General features: G+C 35.3%; 1 non-coding gene across 1 annotated transcript; it reads right to left on the minus strand.

Annotated features, from left to right (window-relative positions):
• Nucleotides 1–845: 845 nt before the first annotated feature.
• On the minus strand, nt 846–952 carry LOC119371450 (small nucleolar RNA R71). Its single transcript, XR_005179067.2, has one exon. It is a non-coding gene; the product is annotated as a small nucleolar RNA R71 (small nucleolar RNA).
• Between the last annotated feature and the right edge of the window lie 11,336 nt (nt 953–12,288).

Raw genomic sequence — 12,288 nt, forward strand, 5'->3', positions numbered from 1 at the left:
AAATAATTTCCCTTATTGCCATTTAAATAATAGTAAGTTAGCATAATTTTGGTACTTGATATACAGTCCTCGTGGGAACGATACTCTACTCATTCTTTATTACTTGTTGCGATTTCGTACACTTGCGAGCAAGCCTGTCAAGTTTTTGGCGCCATTGCCGAGGATTGGCATTACTAATATCAACACTAATTACCTATTATTAATTTAGACATTTATTTTTATTTTTACTTTTTTTTCTAGAAGAATATTTTAGGTGTTTATGCAAAGAAGATCTCGTAGAATTGAGCCCTTAGTCTTTGATCCCGAAATTGAAAAAAACTTGTCGTAGGAACAACGCTACTAGGAGAAAACGAGAGAGCAAACAGAGATAGCAAGCAGATATGGCTGATGATTTAGAAACAAGGGATGGACCTCTACCTCATGTCCACACCTTGTGATATTACATAACTCCTTTTAATGGAGCCACCTCAAGTATCACTAGGCCTAGGGTGGAAGCTAATTATTTTGAGATCAAATTTGCAATTATTCTAATGCTTTTCACTTGGGTGGAAGCTAATTATTTTGAGATCAAATTTGCAATTATTCTAATGCTTTTCACCTCAATTCAATATGGAGGCCTGCCCAGTGAAGATCCTAATGCCTGTATCACAAATTTTCTAGAGATTTGCGATACATTCAAGCAAAATGAAGTTTCTGAGGATGCCATAAAATTGAAACTGTTTCCTTTTACACTAAGGGATAAAGCACGATCTTGGTTATAATCATGCCCTGCTGGAAGTTTTACTACATAGGAGGAGCTAGCCTATAAATTTTTGATGAAAATTTTTCCATCTTCAAAGACCACAAAGCTTCGCAATGAGATAATGACTTTTGCCCACCATGATCAAGAGAGTTTGTATGAAGCTTGAGAGAGATTTAAGGACCTATAGAGAAAGTGCCCGCATCATTGCTTACTAAAGTGGTTACATGTACAAACTTTTTATAATGCATTGTCTCCTAATATAAAAATTACTTTAAATGTAGCTGCTGGTGGATTTTTTGAAAGAAAGGAAATTGATGAGGCATATGATTTGATACAAGAGATGGCAAGCAATAGCCATTATCAAAACAGCTCTGAAAGGAAGAAGCTTGTAGGAGTTTATGAGATTGATGCCATTACCGCACTCAATGCCAAAGTAGATAATATGGTAAGGAAGTTGGACTTATTGACTACTAACTCTGTTGATTCTATTGTGCAAGCATGTGACAGGTGTAATGGGCAACATGGGATTGGAGAATGCATGTTAGATCCTTTAAATCCGTAAACGTTGGTGTAAGTCAACCATGTGATGAATTAAAGAAGGAAGAATTACCCATATTCTAACTCTTATGATAATAGGTTAAGGAATCATCCTAACCTTTCTTATGGGAATCTAAACAACCCCTTGAATGCACCCCTAGGTTTTCATTCTCAAGAGAAAAAGACTCATGATTATCTCTCACTGCTCTCTCTAAATCTCATATGGACTTCATGAATAAAACTTGGAAAATCATAAAATCCAATTAGCTGCGATAAGGAACTTAGAGATTTGATGAGGGCAGTTTGATAACATGATGGCTTCTAGACCCCAAGGTACGTTACCTAGTAACACTGAGAAAAATTCCAAAGAATAGGTACAAGCTATCACTTTGAGGAATGACAAACAATTGGAGAATCCACCCAGGATGGAGGAAGAAAAGAAAGAGCAGAAAAAGACCCCCATCATTGATCTTGAAGAAAAAGAGGAAGTAAAGCCTTATGTTCCACCTGTTCCTTTTCCACAAAGACTAAAGAAAACACAAGATGACAAGAGTTTCCTCAAGTTTCTTGATGTTTTCAAAAAGCTTCAAATAAGGCCAGTACAATCAAGCATTAGAATAGAAAAAATTCTTAAAAGAGATCCTGAGCAAGAAAAGGAAGATCAATGATCAAGGAACAGTAATGTTAACAGAGGAGTATAGTGCAATCATTCAAAATAAATTGCCTCCAAGTTAAAAGATCCAGGAAGTTTTTCTATCCTTTGAAAATTGGAAATCTTGATTTTTAAAAAACTTTAGCAGATTTAGGTGCAAACATTAATTTTATGTCTTATGAAGTTTTCAAGATGTTAGGGATGGGAGAGCTGAAACCAACAAGAATGTCTCTACAGTTGGCGGATCGCTCAATCAAATACCCAAGAGAAATTGTGGAAGATGTGCTCATCAAGGTAGGTAAATTTATTTTTCCTAATGATTTTGTTATTCTTGACATTGATGAAGATAGAGAAGGCTCCTTAATCCTTGGAAGACCTTTCCTTGCAACTGGAAGAGCATTGATTGATGTTTATAAGGGCAAATTAACATTATGGGTAGGTCAAGAGGAAGTTGTTTTTGATGTTTTTAAATCTTATAAATTTCCTAAGGATTATAATAATTGATTTAGAATTGATGTTATTGATGAATGTGTAAAAGACACCTTGAATGTTAAAAATAAATTGACCATTGATGATGGTGAGATTACTAATCAAGGCATCAAAGGTGAGGAAGAAAGTGAATCGCCAAAGCAAGAATTAAAACAATTTACATCTCATTTAAAATATGCATTCTTAGGTGAGAATAATTCTTTCCCTGTTATTATTTCTTCTCACTTAACACTTGATCAACAGAAAAGGTTGTTGCAAGTTCTAGGAAAGCATAAGAAAGCTTTAGGATGGTCAATTTCAGATTTGCAGGGAATAAGTCCAAGTGTGTGCATGCATAAGATCTTGATGGAAGAAGACAATAAATCTTTAATTGAGCATCAAAGGAGATTAAATCCAAACATAAAGGAAGTAATCAAAGTTGAAATCATAAAGCTTTTGGATGCTGGCATTATATATCCAATTTCGGATAGTTGGGTAAGTCCCGTTCAAGTTGTCCCAAATAAGCGAGGTATGACAGTTATTTCTAACAAGAATAATGAATTAATTCCTATTAAAACTGTCACAGGTTGGCGTGTGTGTATTGATTATCGAAAGTTGAATAAAGCAACACGCAAAGATCACTTCCCTTTACCTTTTATTGATCAAATGCTTGAAAGACTTGCAAGTTACCCTTACTATTGCTTTCTAGATGGTTATTCAGGGTGTTTTCAAACACCTATAGCTCCCGAGGATCAAGAAAAAGACTACTTTCACTTGCCTTTATGGTACTTTTGCTTATAGGAGAATGCCTTTTAGGTTGTGCAATGCTCCTGTGACTTTTCAAAGGTGTATGATGTCCATATTTTCTGACATGGTTGAGAAATTTATTGAAATATTTATAGATGATTTTTCTGTATTTGGTTCTTCTTTTGATTCTTGTCTCTATAACCTTTCTCTAGCAATGCAATGATGTTAGGACACTAACCTTGTTTTGAATTGGGAAAAATATCATTTTATGGTTAGTGAAGGTATTGTTTTAGGATATAAGATATCAGAAAAAGGGATTAAAGTGGATAAGGTCAAGATAGAGGTAATTGAAAAGCTACCACCTCCAAATTCAGTGAAAGGAGTAAGGAGTTTTCTTGGTCATGCAGGTTTCTATAGGAGATTTATCAAGGATTTCTCCAAAATCACAAAACCTCTTTGTAATTTATTAGTTAAGGATGCTCCTTTTGATTTCAACAAAGAGTGTTTGAATGCTTTTAACAAGTTGAAGAAAGAATTGATTTCAGCTCCTATCATTGCTACACCGAATTGGAGCTTACCTTTTGAACTCATGTGTAATGCTAGTGATCATGCTATAGGAGCTATTCTTGGGTAAAAAAAAAGAAAAGAAGTTGCATGTCATTTATTATTCTAGTCGTACATTGAATGACGCACATTAAATTATGCCACCACTGAAAAATAGTTTCTTGCTATTGTTTTTGTTTTTGATAAATTTAGAGCATATTTGATTGGAGCTAAAACAATAGTCTACACTGATCACTCAGTTATTAAATATTTGTTAAAAAAGAAAGATGCAAAGCCTAAACTAATTCATTGGGTTCTTCTTTTGCAGGAATTTGATTTAGAAATTCGTGATAAAAGGGGAACCAAGAACTTTGTAGCTGATCACTTATCAAGGCTTGAGTTGGGGGAAGAAAGGCAAGTAGAGTTGCAAATTAATGAAGACTTCCCCAATGAACATCTTCTAGCAAATATGCAAGCTACATGGTATGTCGATATAGTTAACTACCTTGCTTACAAGATTATTCCTCCCAATCTTTCTTATCAACAAAAGAAAAAAAATCTTTCATGACCTTAAATATTACATGGGGAGGAGTCTTTCTTGTTCAAGTATTACAGTGACCAACTCTTCAGACGATGTGTGCCGGAAAAAGAGATGGAAAGTGTTCTTCATTTTTGTTATTCAATGGAATATGGAGGACATTTTGGAGTAAGTAAGACGGCAGCACGTGTTTTAGAAAGCGATTTGTACTGGCCTAGCTTATTTAAAGATGCTTTTAACTTTGTTCGTCTTTGTGATCGTTGTCAAAGGTTAGGAAATAGCTCCAAAAGACATAAGATGCCATTAAACAATATCCTTGAAGTGGAGATTTTTTATGTTTGGGGCTTGGATTTCATGGGACTTTTCCATCTTCTTATTCCAACCAATGCATTCTAATAGCGGTGGATTATGTCTCCAAATGGGCAGAGGCTGTTGCTCTTCCCAGCAATGATGTCAAGAGTGTGATGAAATTCATTAAGAAATGCATTTTCACACGTCATTGTACTCCTAGAGCAATAATCACGGACGGAGGAAAATTGCACTCTAGGTGGTCTGGACCATTCACAATCAAAGAAAATTTTCCACATGGAGTGGTTGAAATAGTGGATGGAAGTCGAAGTTTCAAAGTCAATGCTCAACGATTAAAAGTTTACCAAAATGGAGACTTTGATCCAGTCAAAACCACTATAAATCTTATTTAATCTTGCCTAAATTAGGTCTAGTGCGTCCAACTTAATGACATTAAACGAAAGCACTTGTGGGAGACAACCCATAATTCTTTTCTCTAAATCCCCCTTATTTTGATTTGTCTTTGTTACTTCTTTTCTCCCAAAATTTTTAATCATTCTTGTTCTTTGATTGTTAGTCAAGTCCTTTCAGGTAAAAGTTGAGGCACAGTTTTTAGCACGCCCGTGCTGTTAAAAGTTGCAAATTTTATCTCGCAGGTTATGCCCTAGCTATGCCATGTAGCACGCCCATATCAGGTAAGATAAAATTTTTTCGCAGGTCAGAGGCTAGCACGCCCATGCTGTGTCATATAGCATGCCCGTGCTACAATGAGAAGTCGATCTCAAACCATGCTCACTCCAGCACGCTAGTTTTAGCCACCGCCTCAAAGACTCAGAAGTCCGCACGCCCTAGCTGTGCTCCATAGCACGCACGTGCCATGTTGCAGATCTCTCTTTTTAAAGAGCACGCCCTTTTGGTTACCATGCAACCCTTCACTTTCTCTCTATTTAAAGAGCATGCCCCAACCCTTCTTCCTTCATCTCTCTATTTTATTTCTCTCTACAAAAACTTTGGAAACCCTCTTCTCTTCTCTTTCTTTGATTTTCACAATGCCTCCAAGATATAAAAGAAGCAGATTTGCCGCTTCAGTGGCTGGAAGAACTCGGCCAACGGTTCCTCCTCCCACAATTCCTCCTCCCACGGCTCCTGCTCCTCAACCGTTTGAGTTTGGCACGTTAGAGCAACAAGAAAGGTACAATAAATTCTCTCTTCGACTTATTTTGCCTAATCGCTTTATTGATGAGACTGCTTTAGCAAAAGTAGGGCTTAGAGATGTAGTTTTAAAACCTCTTAAGCGCATTGGGTGGGAACAATTTATTGCAAAGCTTACTTTTTTTCTGCAATTAGAGGACTGCTACTTCATCAAAGACTGCTACTTTTGCCTCCGTAACTTCATCAAAGAGGGCAACTTCCTCAGTCAGAGTTACGGGTGAAGAGAGGACGCTTTCAGGAATGAAAGATTTTGTTTATGCACCAATGACCTTAGAATTTATTGAGTTCATATTCTGCTAATATTCTTTTACTGCCTGATGAGTACCTTAGTAAAATTAAGTTTAGACTTTTTGCCAAAAATTATAAGCTTTCAGTAAACGAGGTTAGTCATATATTTGGTTTTCCCACTGAAAATGCCATTAAAAAAATACCCAAAGATTTTAATGATCAGGGCACATGGACAACACTGACTGGGGAGATTGGGTATAATCCTAGATTGTCTAAAGCTTCTAACTTGAGAAAACCATCATATATGTATATTCACAAATTTTTGGCTAACACGATTTTTGGGCGTAGTGAGAGTGATGGGGTGTTGAGTCTAAATGAACTATACTTTATTTGGGCAATGGATCAGGGAATACTTCTTAATGTTGGCTTTTTATGCCAACGATGGGCTAGAATTGCACTAGCAAAAAAGGGAACTAATATGATGGGGTGTTTTGTAACCCGTATTGCTTCTTATTTGAGAGCATGGAACCCCATTCGACCAATCTATGACATTATGGGAGATGGAAAGGGTACTAGACTTGACTTAGATGTCATGGTTCATATGAAGTTAGTAGAGAAGGTAGGGCATATGTTCCGTATTATAAGATCCCAAGAAGAGAGTTATGATAATGAGGAAGCTAAAGAGGCTATGATACTAATATGGGGGAGGATAATCCACATACCTTCTCCAGTTTTGGTACTTTTTCTGGTGCAGGTACATGTGGAGCTGATCCTTCCTTTCAGGGAGCATCTGATTTGTTTAACGCAAAGTTTCTTGCATGTATGATGTCTAGAATGGACATGTTTGATGCTCACCTTCATGGGATGGAGACCATGATTTCTGACCGGTTCCAGTCCATAGAAATTATGCATGGTAGCCTCGACTCTCGAATAGATACCATGCAAGGCTAATATCAGGGAATTGCTATTCAACTCCAAACTGTGATACAGTTTCTGCAGCGGCATCCACCTCCACCACCTGAGAATTGATTATTTTTCATCGTTTTTCAAATTTTTTTGTAGTAAATATTTTGGATATTATGTTTTATTTTTTTTAGTGTTTCTTTTTCATAGCTTTGACAATATTCAGCTCCCAGCTTTCATCATATCTTTTCCTTCAATTTTATTGTATTTTTCAATACAATAGTGGTAATGGTTTCTCAGTTCTCATATTCCTTTAACACATCTTTGATAATATGGTTAGTTTGGGGAATTGATTTTACGCACATTGGGGACAATATGCTAGATTAAGTTGGAGGAAGGAAAATTTCAGTTAAAATTTTAGTTTTATTTGTTTCATTAGCTTAATATGGTTGGAATAGTTGTGAGTAAGTTTAAAAATTATCATAATTTATTAACTTGCGGTGAATTCAATTGTTTTTTGAAGCTAGTTGTTTTGAGCTTGATTTAAAATTTTAACTTAATATGATTCTTTGATTTAACCTTTTGTTTTTAAGATCATAAACACTGATTTTTGTGAATTTTATGATATATAGGTATGTTTTAATCAAAATTTATTTAACTTTGGCATTCCTAGAACAAATTAGAATTCCCTTTGAGGTAAAATTTTAAATGCTTACATTAAAAAATAGATGATTTAGGCATTTTTTGTTGAACTTCATATTTAGCCTAGGCCACCTAAGTTAAAGTATGACCTTTGCAACCAATTTGAAGCTTATAACCAAAAATATTCTTGTATAACCTTATTGAACCTAGCTATTAAACCAATTTAAATTCATACTCTAAGTGCAATAATACATAATTGAAGGATATGATTTTATTAAAACATAGCAACAAAATGAAGAAAATTTCATTAATACTAGCAAGTGAAGCAAGTAGAAAAAACTCAAAAGAGAAACACCCTATAAAAGAAGCAATCAATCAAAAAATTCAAGTTGGGGAATTGAAGCAAGGAACAATTATCAATGAATTATGAAGAGACCTTGCCAAAGTATCTCTAATTTTGAGCTAGTGAAGAACTTCAAGTTAATCTCTCTTTACAAATAAAAATTTATTTTGATATAATGAAAATCTTGATATTATGCATTCTTTGTGCTTTTTGTCTATTTTTTTATTATTTTTCTTTGTTTAGCTAAAAGTATATCCCTAAAACCCCATTATTACCTTAATAAAACACCTTTTGATCTTTTTAATTGCATGCACCTCGATTGTGGAGAAGGGATGACTAATTTTGCTGATGAGAATATTGAATTTATATTGTTAAACATCTTATTGAAAGGTTAAATAAATTTTTATGAGAATTCATATTCTACTTGTCATAGGTTGAATAATTATTGGTGTTAAGAATCTTATTAACTTTTGTTTAAATTAAGGAACGTGTTTTATTGAAAATTGAATTTTTGCTAGAATGTAATTAGCATGAAAAACACTTGATTTATTCTCATGTTAATAATTTTTGATATTTTTGAAATTGTGAATAATTATCCCTAACCATATTAAGGTAGCTTTGTTAGTTTGTTGAGCTTGTGTTTTTCCTTTTGTTTTTAGTTTTGTTGCTTGAGGACAAGCAATGGCTTAAGTTTGGGAAATTTTGATAGGTGTTATTTTTATAGTATTTCTAATATAGTTTTTAATAGGATTTTTAGTATTCTTAGTTATTCTAGTTAGTTTTTATTTAGTTTTAATTATGTTTTTATTCAAAGTTTCCTTCAATCATATTTCGATTGATCTTGAGGAATTTTATAAGATTTTGATGCATAAAAGAGCGAAGTGAAGCAAAACTCTCAAAGGCTGGGCGTGCAACTTAGCATCCCTATGTGGCATTCAAGGGAAATTAACATAGAGACTCAGAGCGTAGCACGCCCAAGTCATGCTATATGGCACACCTGTGCCTCAGAAAGATATCGATCCAAGGGCGTACTCACCTAAGCACGGCCCATGCTCCATCCACCCTGGAATCACAGAGCCTAGCATGACCTAGCCATGAGGATCAACACTCCGATGCCATAAATTTGTCTCTGAACGTGCTTGCCCTAGCACGCCCCGCGTTGTGATCACCTTAGAACTCATACTCTAGCACGCCCATGTTGAATACTAAATTTTACCTTAGGCGAAAAATATCAGTTGCAGCCCATACCGCTTGTATGGACTCGCATGAGATGCTTTTCTGACGTGTCAACCAAGTTAAATCCTATTTAGACGTATGAGAGAGTCCTAATTGGGAAGAAATACAAAGCCTAAACAGTCTCCTATCTCCAAAAGATTTCTTACTCAGTAAAGATTCTATTTCCTAAATGAAGTTGGAGTTTCCCCAAGAGGTCTATATAAAGGGTGGAGGCATTCATTGTATATCCCATATCTGATTCTATTGTTTTCTCTTTCTATAAGATTTCAAGTGCTCAAGATTTGTGTTAAGATTTAAGGAAGCCGTCCACGTTGATTGTTGACTAGTTTTTATCTCTAAACTCTTAATCTTTTTTTTTTTAATTTTTCATTATTCATACTGATTATGGAATTATTCTCAAGTTTAATTGAGTTTTATTTAATTACTATATTGAACTAAACTCAAATACTAGGGATTTAATGTAGCTTAATTTCGATTCTAGTTTATAATATTAGATTTGCTTTTCTTTGTTCAAAGTATGATTTATTATTGAACTTACTGCTTCCAGGCAGAGTCTCTCCCCTGGATTGATTTATTTCATTAATCACTATTAGAAGAAGGGTTTTTGATTTGAAAAAGGTAATAAATTACATGAGAATAATAACTTGATGTGGAAGCTATATGATTTGACTCATGGGGGTTTTCATAAGTTAACGACCTTAGGTTATGAATTCACAAAACAAACCATCAAACTTAATGATTTAATTCATGCTTGATTGTATTAGTGGAAGATAGGTAATTAGACCAGGTTAAAAAAAATAACAATACATCGGGAGAGCTTGTTAGTGATTTTAGTATTGTTTCCCCTACTTGAACAATTAAAGTTGATTATCAAACTAATAAAATAAATTGGATGGAATTAAGTGAAGTCAAAACCCTAGTAGTTTTTAATCCTTGATTTCTTTTCATCAAATTTGCTTTGATTGATTTCTTTTATTCTCTTTTATTTATTTAAAGTTAATTTTTTAAATAATTCCCCTTATTGTCGTTTAAATAATAGTATGTTAGGATAATTTTGATATGTGGTATACTGTTCTCATGGGAACGATACTCTACTCATTCTTTATTACTTGTTGTGATTTCCTACACTTGCGAAAAAGACTATCAGAAATCATGGCCTTACTGAATCTGTCAAACCATGGTGACTACTTCAGCCCATACAATGCTTGCTTCAATCTGCAAATTTTACCTTTGGTCTTCTAATCATGAAAGCCTAAAGGAATATCCATATACTCCTCTTCTTCTGGATCACCATGCAAAAAAAGCATTTTTTTTTACATCAAACTGATGCAGGTTCCATTCTAGGTTGGTTGTACAGGACAATGAAACTCTAATAGTGTTCATCTTTACAATTGGAGCAAAAGTCTCCTCATAGTCCACCACATAAGTTTGAGTAAATCCTTTGGCCACCAATCTAGCTTTGTACCTTTCAATTGCGTCATTTGCCCTGTGTTTTACTGTGAACACCCATTTGCACCCTACTGGTTTTTTCCCTAATGAAAGGCTAACAAGTTCCCAAGTTCCATTCTTTGCCAAAGCTTTCATCTCCTCCACCATTACTGCTTTCCATTTTGGATCTTGATATGCTTCCTACCAATTCTGCTGAATAGAAACAGTAGAAACAAACAGCATAAAAGCTTTATGGAAAGGAGATAAAGAGCAGAAGAAACATATTGGGTTATAGGGTGTTTGGTGCAAGTTCTAACCCTTTTTTTGAGAGCAATGGGAAGATCAACGTCATCAATAATAGGTTCAAGGTTAGGAATATTAACATAAGAAATTGCATAAGGATTAGAACAAGGAGTTGTAGAATACTCACGAGGTGATTTTTCAAGAGCTGATTACAGAGACGACGGTTGACCAAGTGTATCATGCGTGATGGCATTAACCTTCTCTTTTCGACTGTACCTCTTTAAATCTGGCTTATCAAGTCTACCGTTTTATTGTTCATGCTCATTACTAGTGTTAAGATTTAAAAATTGTTTAGGAACAGATATAAACATAGGAGCTAAAGGAGCTTCCTCTTCTATCCTAATCTCCCCTTGAAGAGGAGCTGGGGAGAAATAAGGCTCAAACTCTCTAAAGGTCACATCCATACTCACAAAGTATTTTTGAGTCGAAGGATGATAACACTTATAACCCTTCTGAGTGGCAGAATAACCAACAAATACACATTTCAAAGCTTTAGGTTCTAACTTGCCTCCATGCCTATGATGAATAAAACAAACACAACCAAATACTTTTGGAGAAACAATATGTGATGTCTTACCCTGTAAAGCTGCTATAGGGCTTTTAAAATTGAGTGTCTTAAGAGGCATTATATTAATGAGATAAGCTGCAAAAAGCATTGCATCTTCCAATAAGTCTTGGGAACTGTTGACGCGTAATTTTATGCCCCCACCTGACCCGGTGATGATATGAGGATAAGGGATAAGGTGTCACGATCAACCAGAAGCGTTTGAACCAAAATCTGAATCGAACCGGCCCAAAGGAGTCTGACCCGCGTTAGGGTTGCGTCACGCAGCTATTACCCGTGTGACAGCACTCTAAGTTGCGTCACGCAACTCTAACGAGGCTGACACCTCTGGCGCGCGCCCGTGCAACGGCCTGCACTGTTTATATGGATACGCGGCAACTGTACGAAAAGTAAGCTGCGTCACGCAGCTTACGGTTGCGTTACGCGGGTATAACCTGCGTGACGCGACTATGTTCTGTTGCCCTACCCATATAAATACGACATTTTATGCCAAAAACGGGGCTTTTTCACGGTTCTCTCATTTTTCTCTAAGAATTCTAAGGCTTTAAGCTAGGTTTTCAATTAAACGGCTAGGGTTTCTTCTCTAAGAACTCAAGTGAGAAAACTTGAGGAAGATCAAGCCATTAAAGATTTAGTTTGGAAATTAAAAAGTACAAAATATAAGAAGAGAAAAAAAGAGAGGAAAGAAAGAAAAAGAAAACACTTTGTTCTGTGAAAAACGTGATAGCTACACTTCTGGGATCGTGAAATAGTGTCCTTAAGCTAATCCAAGTGCATGCAATCCTCAAATCTGAGGGCTAGGTAACCATTTTAACCTTTCTTTTTCATTTCTAGTCTTTTATTTCTTAAAAATCTTATTTTCATAGTATTTAGTTGATCTGTTATTGGTTAGACGTAATTTTGCCCCATTGTT

This window comes from Jatropha curcas, chromosome 2 (genome assembly GCF_041381405.1).
Source record: "Jatropha curcas cultivar XTBG-Jc1 chromosome 2, XTBG_Jcur_1.0, whole genome shotgun sequence".
Lineage (NCBI taxonomy): Eukaryota > Viridiplantae > Streptophyta > Magnoliopsida > Malpighiales > Euphorbiaceae > Jatropha > Jatropha curcas.